The following is a 12,024-nucleotide window of genomic DNA, read 5'->3' as shown; positions in this document are numbered from 1 at the left end:
AGAGCTGCCTCCAATGACTGGCTCCCTCAGCCAACCTGCCCTGCCATTGGCTGGGTGGCTGGGAGGGGAGGGAGCCAGTCATCGGAGCCAGCTCTTCTGAGCGGCCATCTTCCCCACATACGGTAAGGGACGCTTTCAGCCCAGCCCTCCGTCCACCGCTTCCCCCCGGCCCCTGTCCACAGTCCAGGCCGGGTCCCCTTCCCCCCTCCTTTTTCTCTCTCTCCCCTCCCAACATTCTCTCTCTCACCCACTCTGTTTCCCCCCTCTGTTTCTCTGCCCTTCTTCCTTCTCAACTATCCTTCCTCCCATTCACTCTCTTTCAATCTCTGTCTTTCTACCCATCTACCTTCCTTCCTTCACTCCTTCCTTCTTTCCTTCCTTCCTAGCTTTCTCCCTTCCTTTCTTTCCAAAATAATACCATTAACCCCACTCTGTCTCCCCCCTTTTCTCTCTTTCCCCCCTCTCTAACTCTGTCCCTCTCTCTCTACCTCCTCTTCTCCATTCCTCCCTTCCACTCGCCCTTCCTTCCTATCTAGGGCCCGTCGTCTACCGCCACGACGGGCTTTCCTTACTAGTCCTTTATAATTCCATTCTAACTGAATGAGGAGGGGGCGTTTTGCAGCTAGGAATGCGTCTCTCAGTGAAAGCACTAGTAATAGATGGGATTGTTTTCAGTAGTCTGTTTTCATTTATTTATTCTCCTTGCTTGGCTTATTATACTGACTTGTTATATTGACTTGATTGGTTTTGTTTTGTTGTTTTAGTTATGAGCTTCCTCAAGCAGATCTGGAGAGGTGGCGTACAAATCTCCTAAATAAATAGATAAATAATAGAATAAAGAACATAAGCATGTGTAGAAGAACCATAATAAGGAAAAGGAATTTTAAAAACTTGAACACTAAAACAATTTTAATGGATATTTCTAGCTACAGTGTTGTCAGCTGTGACAGACACCCTTACTCTTACTACTCAAAATCTTTTGTCCTGTGCAGTTCTCTTACATATAAAGAAATAGTTCATTTTATTTTTAACTTCTGCTTTCCCATTCTGTTCCACAGGGCTGAAAGTAGATTCAGGTGGGTAGCCGCGTTGGTCTGAAGCAGCAGAACAAAGTTTGAGTCCAGTGGCGCCTTTAAGACCAGCAAAGTTTTATTCAAAGGGATGAAAGGTTGGCGTCCTTTTAGGGGGAAAAAAATCAGAATTAGCATGAAAGAAACTTGGAGAAAACAATCTCTGTTAAATCTGTGCATAGTCCTTTGGAAGGAGATTGAGGGCCTGCTGTTTCACTTATGTCCTTTTTCTGATAACAGTGTTAACCAGCTTTGAGCTTTTTCTTAGTGCACAGAGGGAAGGGTTCATAGTAATCTGTTGATTTTGTTTGAAGAATGGTGACAAAAACTGGTGGTAAACCTTTCTTCCAAGAGCATAGTGTCTACAGATTGTTCAGCTGGGTTGATAGAAGGAAGGAAAACTTGGCAGTATACTCTAAGTAATTTCATGTCAAAAATATAAAAAGGTAACATGTGCCTATGAATGTATTTCACACTACACAAGATAAAGTAGGATGTGCTCTTTCTCATGCGCATAGCAGACTAAAATGCCAGAAGAGAGCAATCAGTTTCTCACAGAAAAAGTTGTAAAGCTTCAGAAGTTGGGTTTTTTTTTTGTGTTGTCTACCCACTGGTAAGCATCATGTAAGTATTAAAAGTTTACACATTCAGCTTTAATTGGGAACATCTCTTTGTTTGAAGGAAATATTCAGGTGTAGTGTCCTCCTCCCCACTGTTAGATTCACTGGAATGGTACAGTCAGGAATCTCTATTTGTAGCAGAGTGCACAAGGTTTGCATGCAGCAGCAGCTTCTCAGTACTATATGTGCTAGCAAACTTACATAATTACATGGAGCCACTTGTCAGTTTCAGGCTAATAATAATGGCCCCTTCCAACTCTGATTTTAAGAATTCTTTATTCAAGGAACTACATTCTAGACAGTGCAGGTTGAGAGACAGGGATAGAATATAATCTAACTAGTTAGATGGATGCAGATAGAGAATGCCTGTCCTGCATCCATGATGACAAAGATGGACAGTGGGTGCTCCTTCTTTGTGTGTGAGAGAGAAAGTGTCAAGCCGGAAGGAAGGAAGTCTCGTCCCTAAGAATAGCATTCTACTTCAAAGGATAGTATCAAATAGCAGGAAGGAAAGGTGTGTGTGTCCTGACCCCTCTGTCTCTATGGTGCATTCTCTGAAGACTGAGGCAGGGGACAGCGTATACTCCCCAATTTCCAACACCCACAAGGTGATGCTCTAAAGCTCTCAAGCTCGCTATTTCTGGTAAAATAAACTAGAGTTTGTGTGGGATTTGAAATTGAGAACTATAGCTTACCTCACTGGTTTCTAAGCTATTGCTCGCCACTCAGAAACAACAGGTACTAGCTATTTGTTTACCCACAAAAAATGTGTCACTTGCCGAGACACATCACAACCTGTCCCCCAAATATTTACATGCAACTTTTGTTTGTTTTCTCTGTTGAAGTTTCTACAAACTCCACTTTAAATAAACATTGCTTGGAGGTGACAAGATGTGGCAAGTGGCACCCTATTGTATATAGGTCAGAAAGCTCCTCAGTTTAATTGTCAATGGTTTGTTGATGTGTGTATCAAGCAGTGGGAAAATAGATGATGTGTAGATTTCCCTTATGTCCGTAGATAAGCCTTGTACTATTTGTTTTTCCCTGGACATCTGCAGTCTGCAAAATTTCAAAGAACTCAAAATCTAAAGTTTTGAGGATCCAGTTAAGTGCAGTCAAGTTATGCCTTGAGATAACTGATTACTGCCTAAACATGTAAAGCAAAACAAATATTGTGAAAGACAATAAGGAAGCTTCAGATGAAAGTCTAAGAAAATCTCTAAGAACAATTCAAGCAAGGGAGTCTGTATAGAATTGAGATTCTCAAGGATCAATTAATCTAATAGGGATAGCAATCCCTGCCATCTAATAGGTATCCTTTGTATGTTTGGTGGCAAGATTTAAAAACTTTCAAGATTCTCTTAACTGTCTGATGTTGGGGGAAAAACACATTAAAAACAGTTATCCACAAAATCTGTTCTATATTTTAATAGATCATAGATATTGTAAAAACATATTCTTACCATGTGGTTATATATTGTTGGAGGTGTTTTTATTGACACAAAACAATTTCTGTAAATATGGTTGCCAGCTGGAAACCATTTGGAGTACAGAGACTGGAAAAATATTGTTACACAGTTACACAGTTTTTACTGGGGGAATTCCTAGAGCATTATATGGTTCCATGATGTCACTTCCACATGATCTCATTCCACTCAGTTTTGCTCCCACTGCTCCACTGCATTGGAATGGGAGGTTGCCATAATGGGTAGCCTGCTAATTATATCTGAAAGGTCTGAGAAAATGATAAATATAGTTCTTGAGATGCAGGTTTTCCTATTTTTTTTAAAATCTGAGTTAATAGATTAAGTGTGGGACAGGCAGATATAACGCCTGAGGTCTCTGAACTGTAGTTAATATATTAAGAGTAGGCTCCAAGGGTGGCTGATTGTTTTCACCAGGATAGAATGGACATGACTGCACTCACAACTGGTTGCTTGCATGTGATACAGATTTGAACCCACCTATGTGAGCAGGGCAAGACAGAGTCTTCTTTACACATCATTTCCAGGGCCAATGCACAGATTTCTTTGTTGTGGTAGTTTGCAGTGTATGCTTAACAGAGTTTGCTATTGTGAAGACATGATGTGTGAAAGGGCAATGCCATCTGTTTCCAAATGCTCACAAACACTGGATAGACAAGCTAGTAATACAGTAATGCAGAAGATGCTTTATGTATAGAGAAGAGTACCAAATCTTAATATCTCTTGTTGTCTGTTTGTTTGCATGAATTCAGTTCATAAAAGATTTGTAACCAGACTGGAGTGAGTGTATTTGGGGAGGGGCTGTGGCTCAATGGTAGAGTCTCTGACTGGCATGCAGAATGTCCCAGGTTCAATCCCCAGCATCTCCAGAAAGAATCTGGCTGTAAGTGATGTGTAAGGCCTCTGCCTGAGACCCTGGAGAGCCGCTGCCAGTCTGAGTAGACAATACTGACTTTGATGGATTGAAGGTCTGATTCAGTAGAAAGCAGCTTCATGTGTTTCCCATTCAGGAAATCACATAAAGAAACTGCGGTGCCAAGAAACCTGATTTCTAAGAGCTGACTAGCCTATTTAACTTCCTTACATTGTAGCACCCACAACATCCAGTATTTTTCTTAAAATAGTTCATTTTAATGAGAACTCTGTTGGAATTTTTTAAAAATCTTTCCTTGATAAGCTGCTGTTTCATATGAAGCATTTGAAGAGAGTTGGCAAGAAAAAAAGCAAGGCAGGTTTTCTTGAAGACAAACATAGACTCCAGTGTTAAAAGGTAATTACAATGGTGCATGATGTGTGTTTAGAATACTCCGGGCCACAGTAGATCTGTGCCCGTTAATGAAACCTATAGGCAATGGCTTAAATTTAGCATCTAGAAGGTGCGGGTTCTTTCTTCAACAGCATTTTGTTAGCTACCTGTTTTCTCTTGTTGCTTGGTGTGCTATACTGGATGAGAAAATCACAAGATACAGATAGCTGTGAATCTCTCACTGATAGATGGCTCTTTGCCACTTCCTGTCATGCACTATGGCTAAGCAGGGAGGAGTTCTTACAGAAAGAAACTGAAGGGGAAATGTAGGGCCTCACTATGATTTACAGATAGCTGTAAAATTTACACTTGAGTTATGTACTCTTGATACCTGAGGGCAGTGCACACATGGGGTGGTGCTGCTTTTTTATGCATCAGGTAAGTTGGTTTTCTTGGTGACTATTTTGTGTAGTGGCTTTTGCTGTGCAGAATTTTTAAACAGGTATTTTCTGGTCACAAATGTAAGCTCTAGAATGATCAAGACAAAGGACAGTCCTCCTAGCCAAGTGAGCTGACTTTAGGGGATTTAGAATGGTGTAACTGCATAGGACTGCACAATTACATGCTTCAGTTTCTACAGTTCTCACAGAGATATTAATGTACTTTCAGATAAATGTTATTTCCTGTATCATCAAAACTCTTAATTTTTGTTGCAGTTGTGACATAAAGGCCATATAGTGCAGTCCCTCACAGTATTGCTAGTTATTAATTATTCTTGGAATGGCCGTATTATATTTATTTGTATAATTGTGCTACTAAGCCCCATGTCCTCACAATGAGATCTGATATTTTTTCAGTCACTGTCTTCAGGCAGTTATTGAAAACTTTCTGCCAAGCCTTTTATGTCCTGTAGCTTTGGTTGATGTCTGTATGTCATTGGTGACTTCAGTTCTGCATGTTAGCAACTATATTATTTTTATTGAGGGTTTGAATATGTGTTTTTTTTATGTGTATCTTTTATTTTTCACACTATTATTGTAAGCTGCTTTGAGATAATTAGGGCCAGAAGTGGGTTAAAATCTCAGTAAGGCTTTAGATTGAAGTCCTGGGAAAAATAAGTTTAATTTATTCTACTTCCCAAGATCCCTGCACGCTACCTGATGCTGCACAAAGAGATTCTATTCAAATTTCTCAAGTTTCTGAATAAACTTTAAATAAATAAGTTTCCTGGTATTTTATAACAACAGCTTCATTGTAGTAAAAGTATTCTAGGCTTGTGTGTGTATGCACCCGCATGTGTGTGCAATTTGTTTATCTTGTTTTTCATTGTGGTGCATCCTGGGAATCATATATTTAAATGATTTTAAAATACTATAGGGGACTCAGCCAGAGTTGGATCCTGGCACGATGGCGGGATTTTTGGCTGCCTCTTTGCCTTCTTTTGGGCTCCACTGATAGCAGTTAAAAGCTGTAGCAGGAGGGGGCTTCTCAGCTGGAGAACCATAGAGATTCCTGGCTTCTTTTTGCTATGCCTGTGATTTGATTGTAAAACCAGTATTCATAAACTTACTTTGGGGGCTGTTGGGTATGTATGAAACTAGTTCTTCTTTGATGTCAGTGAGGTATGGCAGCAGATTTTTTCCACTGGAAGTAAAGAAGTTTAGGTTTTGTGGTCTTACTGATGTTGACCAATTTGATAGCTAGCCTGATGGATGTTGCTGACAATAAGGAGTGAAAGAGTGGATACTGTAGTAGCCCCATTACAAAAAAATCAAAAAGTTCCAATATAAAGAAGTTGCGTTCTACATGAATGTAAACTGGAGTGCCAAAAGTCAAGTGATACCTGTTCTGCTAATATGACTGTGTAGTGTATCACTTCACTAAAAGGTGAACAGAAATTGTTTAGAAATTCGAGATTCATAAGAAATAGTTCACAGACTGCAAGTAGACTGCTGTCTAGGTGAAAGATGATATAAAATGTGTATATACTCACAGTTTGTGGGTTGTTTTTGCTGTTCCCATATGCCTTTTGAAGTTTAAGCTAGTTGTCCTTATAGATTTCATCATGGATATACAAAACAGGTAAAATAAAAATCATAATACTAATGGGGAAAAGGAAAATAATTTCCCCCCATGAACTCTGTCTGAAGACTCTATCAGAAATCAGGAAACAGGTTTTAACAGCTGTAGCCATCTGCTATAGTCCACTACCTGTACTTTTCCTTGCCTACCAGAAAAAAGGAAGGAAGAAGGTTATATAAAGAATGCCAGTTCTCAAACAAGCTTCTCTGGGCATCCCATATGAGTACACCCATTTCCTGTTAAGATTAGATGCATTTAAGTCATCTGGTTTTCATTGTTTTAATCTAGTGTGACCAAAATTCAAGTTAGTTTCAAAAATATTTTGTTCAAGTTGTTCAAGTCATCAAGAAAGAACAGTCTATTTTTTGTAGTTTGTATTATTCTGACTAACTTAATCTTTTTTGGTGACAAGTGAAGTTGAGTCCTTAGTCATATTCAGTTGGAAATTAAAATCAATTAGTTTAGTTAGGACAGTATAACCTGCTATAGATCATGTACAGACAGAGCATTAAACCAGTAGTCACAGGGTTCCCCCCTAATGGAGAGGAGCTTGGCTTCTTCCTTTCCTTGTAATGTATGTGCACACCAAAATTAAATGCTCATTCACACCAAATGTGCACACCAAAATTAAGGCCCCGTTATGCAGAAATAACAAATCAAGTATGCTAGAAGAAAAGGGCAAAGATAGGGAGGGGAAAGTCAAAGAGCAAATTTGAGAAATAACGGAGGCTCAGATTTGTAATCTGATGGCAGCCGCATCTCTCTGAAAGGTGACCCTAGAGGATCTTATCATGAAGGTATTCCTCAAACAGGAGTTGATTAACTGTAGTCTAGGGTTGCCAATCCCCCCCCCCCCCGGTTTGTAGGAGTCTCCCGCTTTTTGGAGGGTTCTACCTGCCGCCGGCCAGCTGGCCTACAGGGGAAGCCCTGCCCCCAAGCCCCAACACCCGCAGCCACCCCTCTCCCTTCTCCCTGCATTTCCCGCGCGCCTGATCTCCAAGCGGAGATCGGGTGTGCAAAGCTTTCCAGCTCCCTGCACTTAAAGGGGCCCATTTAAATGCAGGGAGCTGGCATTTCCCCGCACACCCATTGGGCGGGGGGGGGCGGACATCCCCAACGTGACGTTCACATTGGGATGCCCTGCCCCCTCCGGGAACGCCCCCTCCAAGTCCCCCACTGGGGGCTAAAATGGACTTGACAATCCTACTGCAGTCTGCAGCTTGCTCCAAAGTAAAAGGGTTACTTTCAATTAAGAAGATAATGGAGGAACATGAGATAGGTGTAACTTGGAGAGTTGCTTGTAAGAAGCAGAAAGAAGGAGGAGGGTAGGGAGGAAGGGGGTCCACTGAGGTGATGTCAGCAAGCCTGGAGATTATTATGACAGGCAGTTGCTGCCACCCCTGTTTGATCCTTTTCAGGCCTTCAGTAGCCTCTTGAGTAGGCAGAAGAAAGACATTGCTACCCCTATCCCTCAGTTTATACCAGTAGATAAATAGCTTCATGATAAATAGCTTCTCACTAGAAGGGTGGATGCATATACTTTTTTTGGGGGTGGGGGTGGGAAGATGTTTTGTTATCAATCACATTTTTATCTCACCTTTCCTCAGAGACACTCAGAACATTGTACCCAGTCTCCCTCTCCTCCATTGTATACTCACAGCAGCCCTGTTGGGTAGGTTAGGCTTAGAACAATTACTGGTCAGCTCATAAGCTTTCTGGTTGAGCAGGGATTTTGAACTTGGTGTCCCCCTTCAAGCATGTTAAAGTCCTGAAGGTAGAGTCTGAAGTGAAATAATTATATTTTGGTTTCAAATCCCCCAAATTTGAACATAGAAGGTGACCTGATAAATTTTCATTACAAATAAATAAGCTAACATTGCATTAGTATGCATTTTTCTCATCGTTATACATAACAACCTTAAAATTAAATGTCTATTTTATTTGTTAAAAAAATGTGCAAGCATAAAAATCATTGGTTTGTTTTGAACAATTTATTTGTAATATTTCAAATATTGTCTGTTGTAGAGACCCTGGTACTAAAGATCCAGTGGCAGGTCTTGATGAAAAGAGTGGTATGGGATTTGATAAAGAAAGTGAAGACTTTATGTGTGATTGCCACCAGCCATATGCAGAGCTTAATTTGTGGCTATTAGATGTAGAGGTTTTTTAATTAAACCTAATTAAGGAATTTTGTGTAGTCATGGTATAAAGTGCCGTCAATTTGTGGCTGACCTATGTGACCCTGTAGGTTTTTCAAGGCAAGAAATGGTCAAAGGTGGCTTGCCATTGCTTTCTTCTGCATTGCACCTGGATTTCCTTGGTGGTCTCCCATCCAAATACTAACAAGGGCTGACTCTAACTTAGCTTCTGAGAGCTGACGAGATTGGACTAGCCTGGGCTATCCAGGTCAGGGCAAGGAATGTTCAGGTTTTGGAATTTTTATTCCAAATCTAAATATTGATTTCATGACCAGAAGACGCTTTCTCTGTTACCTTTTCCTAGAGCACAGTTGTTTGCTGTACAGAAGGGTTATTTTTGAAAGACAAGCAAGGCTCCTGCAATAAACGTGGAGGTTTGGGGTTTTAAAAAAAGGGTGGAAGAGGGCATTAAAGAGGAATCCTACATCATACACAACCACATTACTCTTATATGAGGAGGGCTTCCTAGGGAATCATAAATAGTTGCTATATCAGAAAGTAACAGTTGATTAACACATTAGAGATCCATTTCTGCTTGTGCCAAGAGGCCAATGCCAATAAGTAAACAGTCTGCTTACATATTTTGGTGGCTCAAAAACTTTCTTCTTCATGTTGGTAGACTTACCATTAAGGTATAAGACAACATGTTTTTATACATCGCATTGGTCCTGAATAGCACATAAGAACTTCTAATGTATGATGTGAAGGAGAATGACAGCCACTTGGCGATGGGCCATGGCGAAGTGAAAGAGCCTCTGCTTTGCATGCCCACTGTCCCAGGTTCAATTCCTGGCATTTCCAGTTAAAAGGACTAGGCAGCTGGTAATGTGAAAGACTCTGCCTGAAACCCTGGAGAGCCACTGCCAGTATAAGTAAATAGTAATGACCTTGATGGACAGAAGGTCTAATTTAGTACAATCAGCTGCAACTTTTTAAATTGAATGATGAGAAATGGAGACTTAATGCATGTGCAGAAATCCTGTTTAATTATTCTGGTGCATGTCTACAGACTTAGATTACAGAAACTTGCACCCAAATAACTACCTTGCTATCAGGTAATGCTTATTATTTTAGCACAAGAGTGTGCCAAAATAGTCTCTGATTCTCAATATATGTGTCAGAGATAATTTTTCCAAATTAGATGAGAGAATTTGACACAGGAGGATAATAAGAGATCTGATTTAATTGTTTCAATAGGCCTCACATCTGTTGGTAGGTAGTGGTCCTCTGCAGTGAACAATATTCAGTCCTGGGAAAGCCACTTTTTTGTCTATATGGTACAGCTTTGCATTCCCTCTCCCAGTGGATGTTCATAGATCTCCTTTATCAGAAACTTAAAGTCAGTGATGATGATAAGCCTGGCTTCCTTTTGCAATACCTTGTAAGCTTAAGTGCATGAATAAAAATTCTGCTTTTTAATGTAATTGGGTATCTTAGTTCTGGTAAGATAAATTTTTAAGCTGATCATGTTGTATGCAGAAAGACAGGAAAACACCCTGACTTTATAAATCTAGTCTTCCATAAAGGTCATTCCATTTAACTAAGCAGGCATAAAACAAATATGTGCTGTTTATGGCATATAGACCCAGTATGGTGTAGAGTGTTAAATTTGCACTAAGGAGACCTGTTTTTAAATTGCCATTGAGCCATGAAAAGCACTCTTTGGCCTTCAGTCAGTCACTGTATCTCAGCTTCCCTTAAATAATGGTTGCAGGGGTAAAATTTGGGCTTGTCATGTATACGCAGTTCATGTTCAGCTCTGTCTTGCCCTTCCAGTGGATCTCAGAGAGAGTGTGGAAAGTGGAAGTAATTTTGGGATGGATGATGGCTAACAAACTGAAACTTAATCCTGACAAAACAGAGGTGCTACTGGGGGGGGGAAAGATTAATCTGGGAAATGAGGTGGCTCCTCCTTAAGCCTTGAAATGGGAAACTTGGCACAAACACACAGAGAACAGAGTAGCTGGTGGGAAGCTGAAACACTGCAGTCAAAGATGGCCAAAGTCAACCTGCTAGTCCTCAGTTCAACAAAACCACTGACAACAACAGTTTTCAAAGCCAGTGGAAAGACCTCTCAAGATCAGAAATGCATGAAGCAGCAGCAGAATTAATAGGGTAGAGTACCAAAGCTAACTGGAGTCACAAAGACTTCTCAAATGCAGACTTTTTTGCTCTGTTTGCTGCCATTGCATTTGCCAAGAATCATCCAGTAGGACTGGTTTAGGTTGTGTGAGTTCAGTTTAGAACCCCAGTCGAGGTGAGGAATCAGACGCCAGTTTGCCTACTTCATGACAAATTTGAGCTTGATTCTAATACCTCTGATAACAGAAGTTTCAATCACACTCCACTTGAGTGGAAGAGAGGAAGTATATGTTTGCACCTGTCATGGCAAAAGAGGTTTATCACAATATTTGAATATGACCTTTGTCTTTAGCTTCCACTTTGGGGGGTGATTGTTGAACAGGTGGTCACTTTGAGCCTCCAGTTGTCTGTAACTCTGCTGGTCTGTCTTCCAACCTAAGCATGTAATCTCTCCCCTTATATAAAGCCGTAGTGGGGTCCAACGTTCCAGTGCACACCTACAGTGTTTGGGCGCAAGAACTGTCAGTCAGAAGATGCTGGCTGGGTGGGCTGGGCTGTTTTGTGTAGTCCCACCCACGTCAGCCCCGGGCAGCGACTTCGGCTCAGTCTGCTCTGGGCCTCTGACAGGAGAGGACCATCTGCAGACTGACTGCAGGGATGGGGCTTCTACGGCCCACTGGACTGCTACGGCCCAGCCGGAGAAGCTCAAAGACTCGCCTGTACACACAAGGGGACCCAGGTAGGAGGATGGAATTGCGTGGGAAACCCCAGGACAGAGCAGCGGCTGAGCTGCCTGTGCCTATGTCTTCAGGTGGGGGTGTTCCTGGTGCGTGTAGAGGGGGAGGCAAGTCAGTGGCTGCCGGCAGCGGCGAGCCACTCGGCATAAGCTGGGCTTCGGCCCTCCCCCCTGCGCAGTAGAAGGCCATGCCCCCCACGGCAGGCCTTCGGTGGAGCCCTGGGGGGGCACGGTGGCGGCCCTGCACCGCTCACCCCAGAACCAATTTTGCTGACCCCCCCTGCTTAACGAGGCAGGCCTTCGGGGGAGCCCTGGGAGGGCCCCAGCGGTGGCAGCCAGCAGCACCCAGTAGACAACCAGCGCCAGCGGTGGGTGAGCCACTGCCCGCCCGCCTTCGGGCCTCCCACCCACCCACTAGAAAGCTGGCGGCAGCGAACGAGCCACTGCATGCCTGGCTTAGGCCCTCCCCCCCCCCCCCCCCCTTGCGCCTTCCCCCCCCCCCTGGC

The 12,024-nt window shown here is 42.2% G+C and overlaps 1 protein-coding gene across 1 annotated transcript in view; it reads left to right on the top strand.

Annotated features, from left to right (window-relative positions):
• Window positions 1–12,024, top strand: part of ARHGEF3 (Rho guanine nucleotide exchange factor 3) — a 184,386-nt gene that overhangs the window by 68,500 nt on the left and 103,862 nt on the right. The window lies entirely within an intron of this gene.

The sequence above is a fragment of the Gekko japonicus genome, unplaced genomic scaffold (genome assembly GCF_001447785.1).
Source record: "Gekko japonicus isolate JY-2015 unplaced genomic scaffold, Gekko_japonicus_V1.1 scaffold259, whole genome shotgun sequence".
NCBI classification, from domain to species: Eukaryota; Metazoa; Chordata; class Lepidosauria; order Squamata; family Gekkonidae; genus Gekko; species Gekko japonicus.
This window is presented reverse-complemented; position numbering and strand designations above follow the sequence as displayed.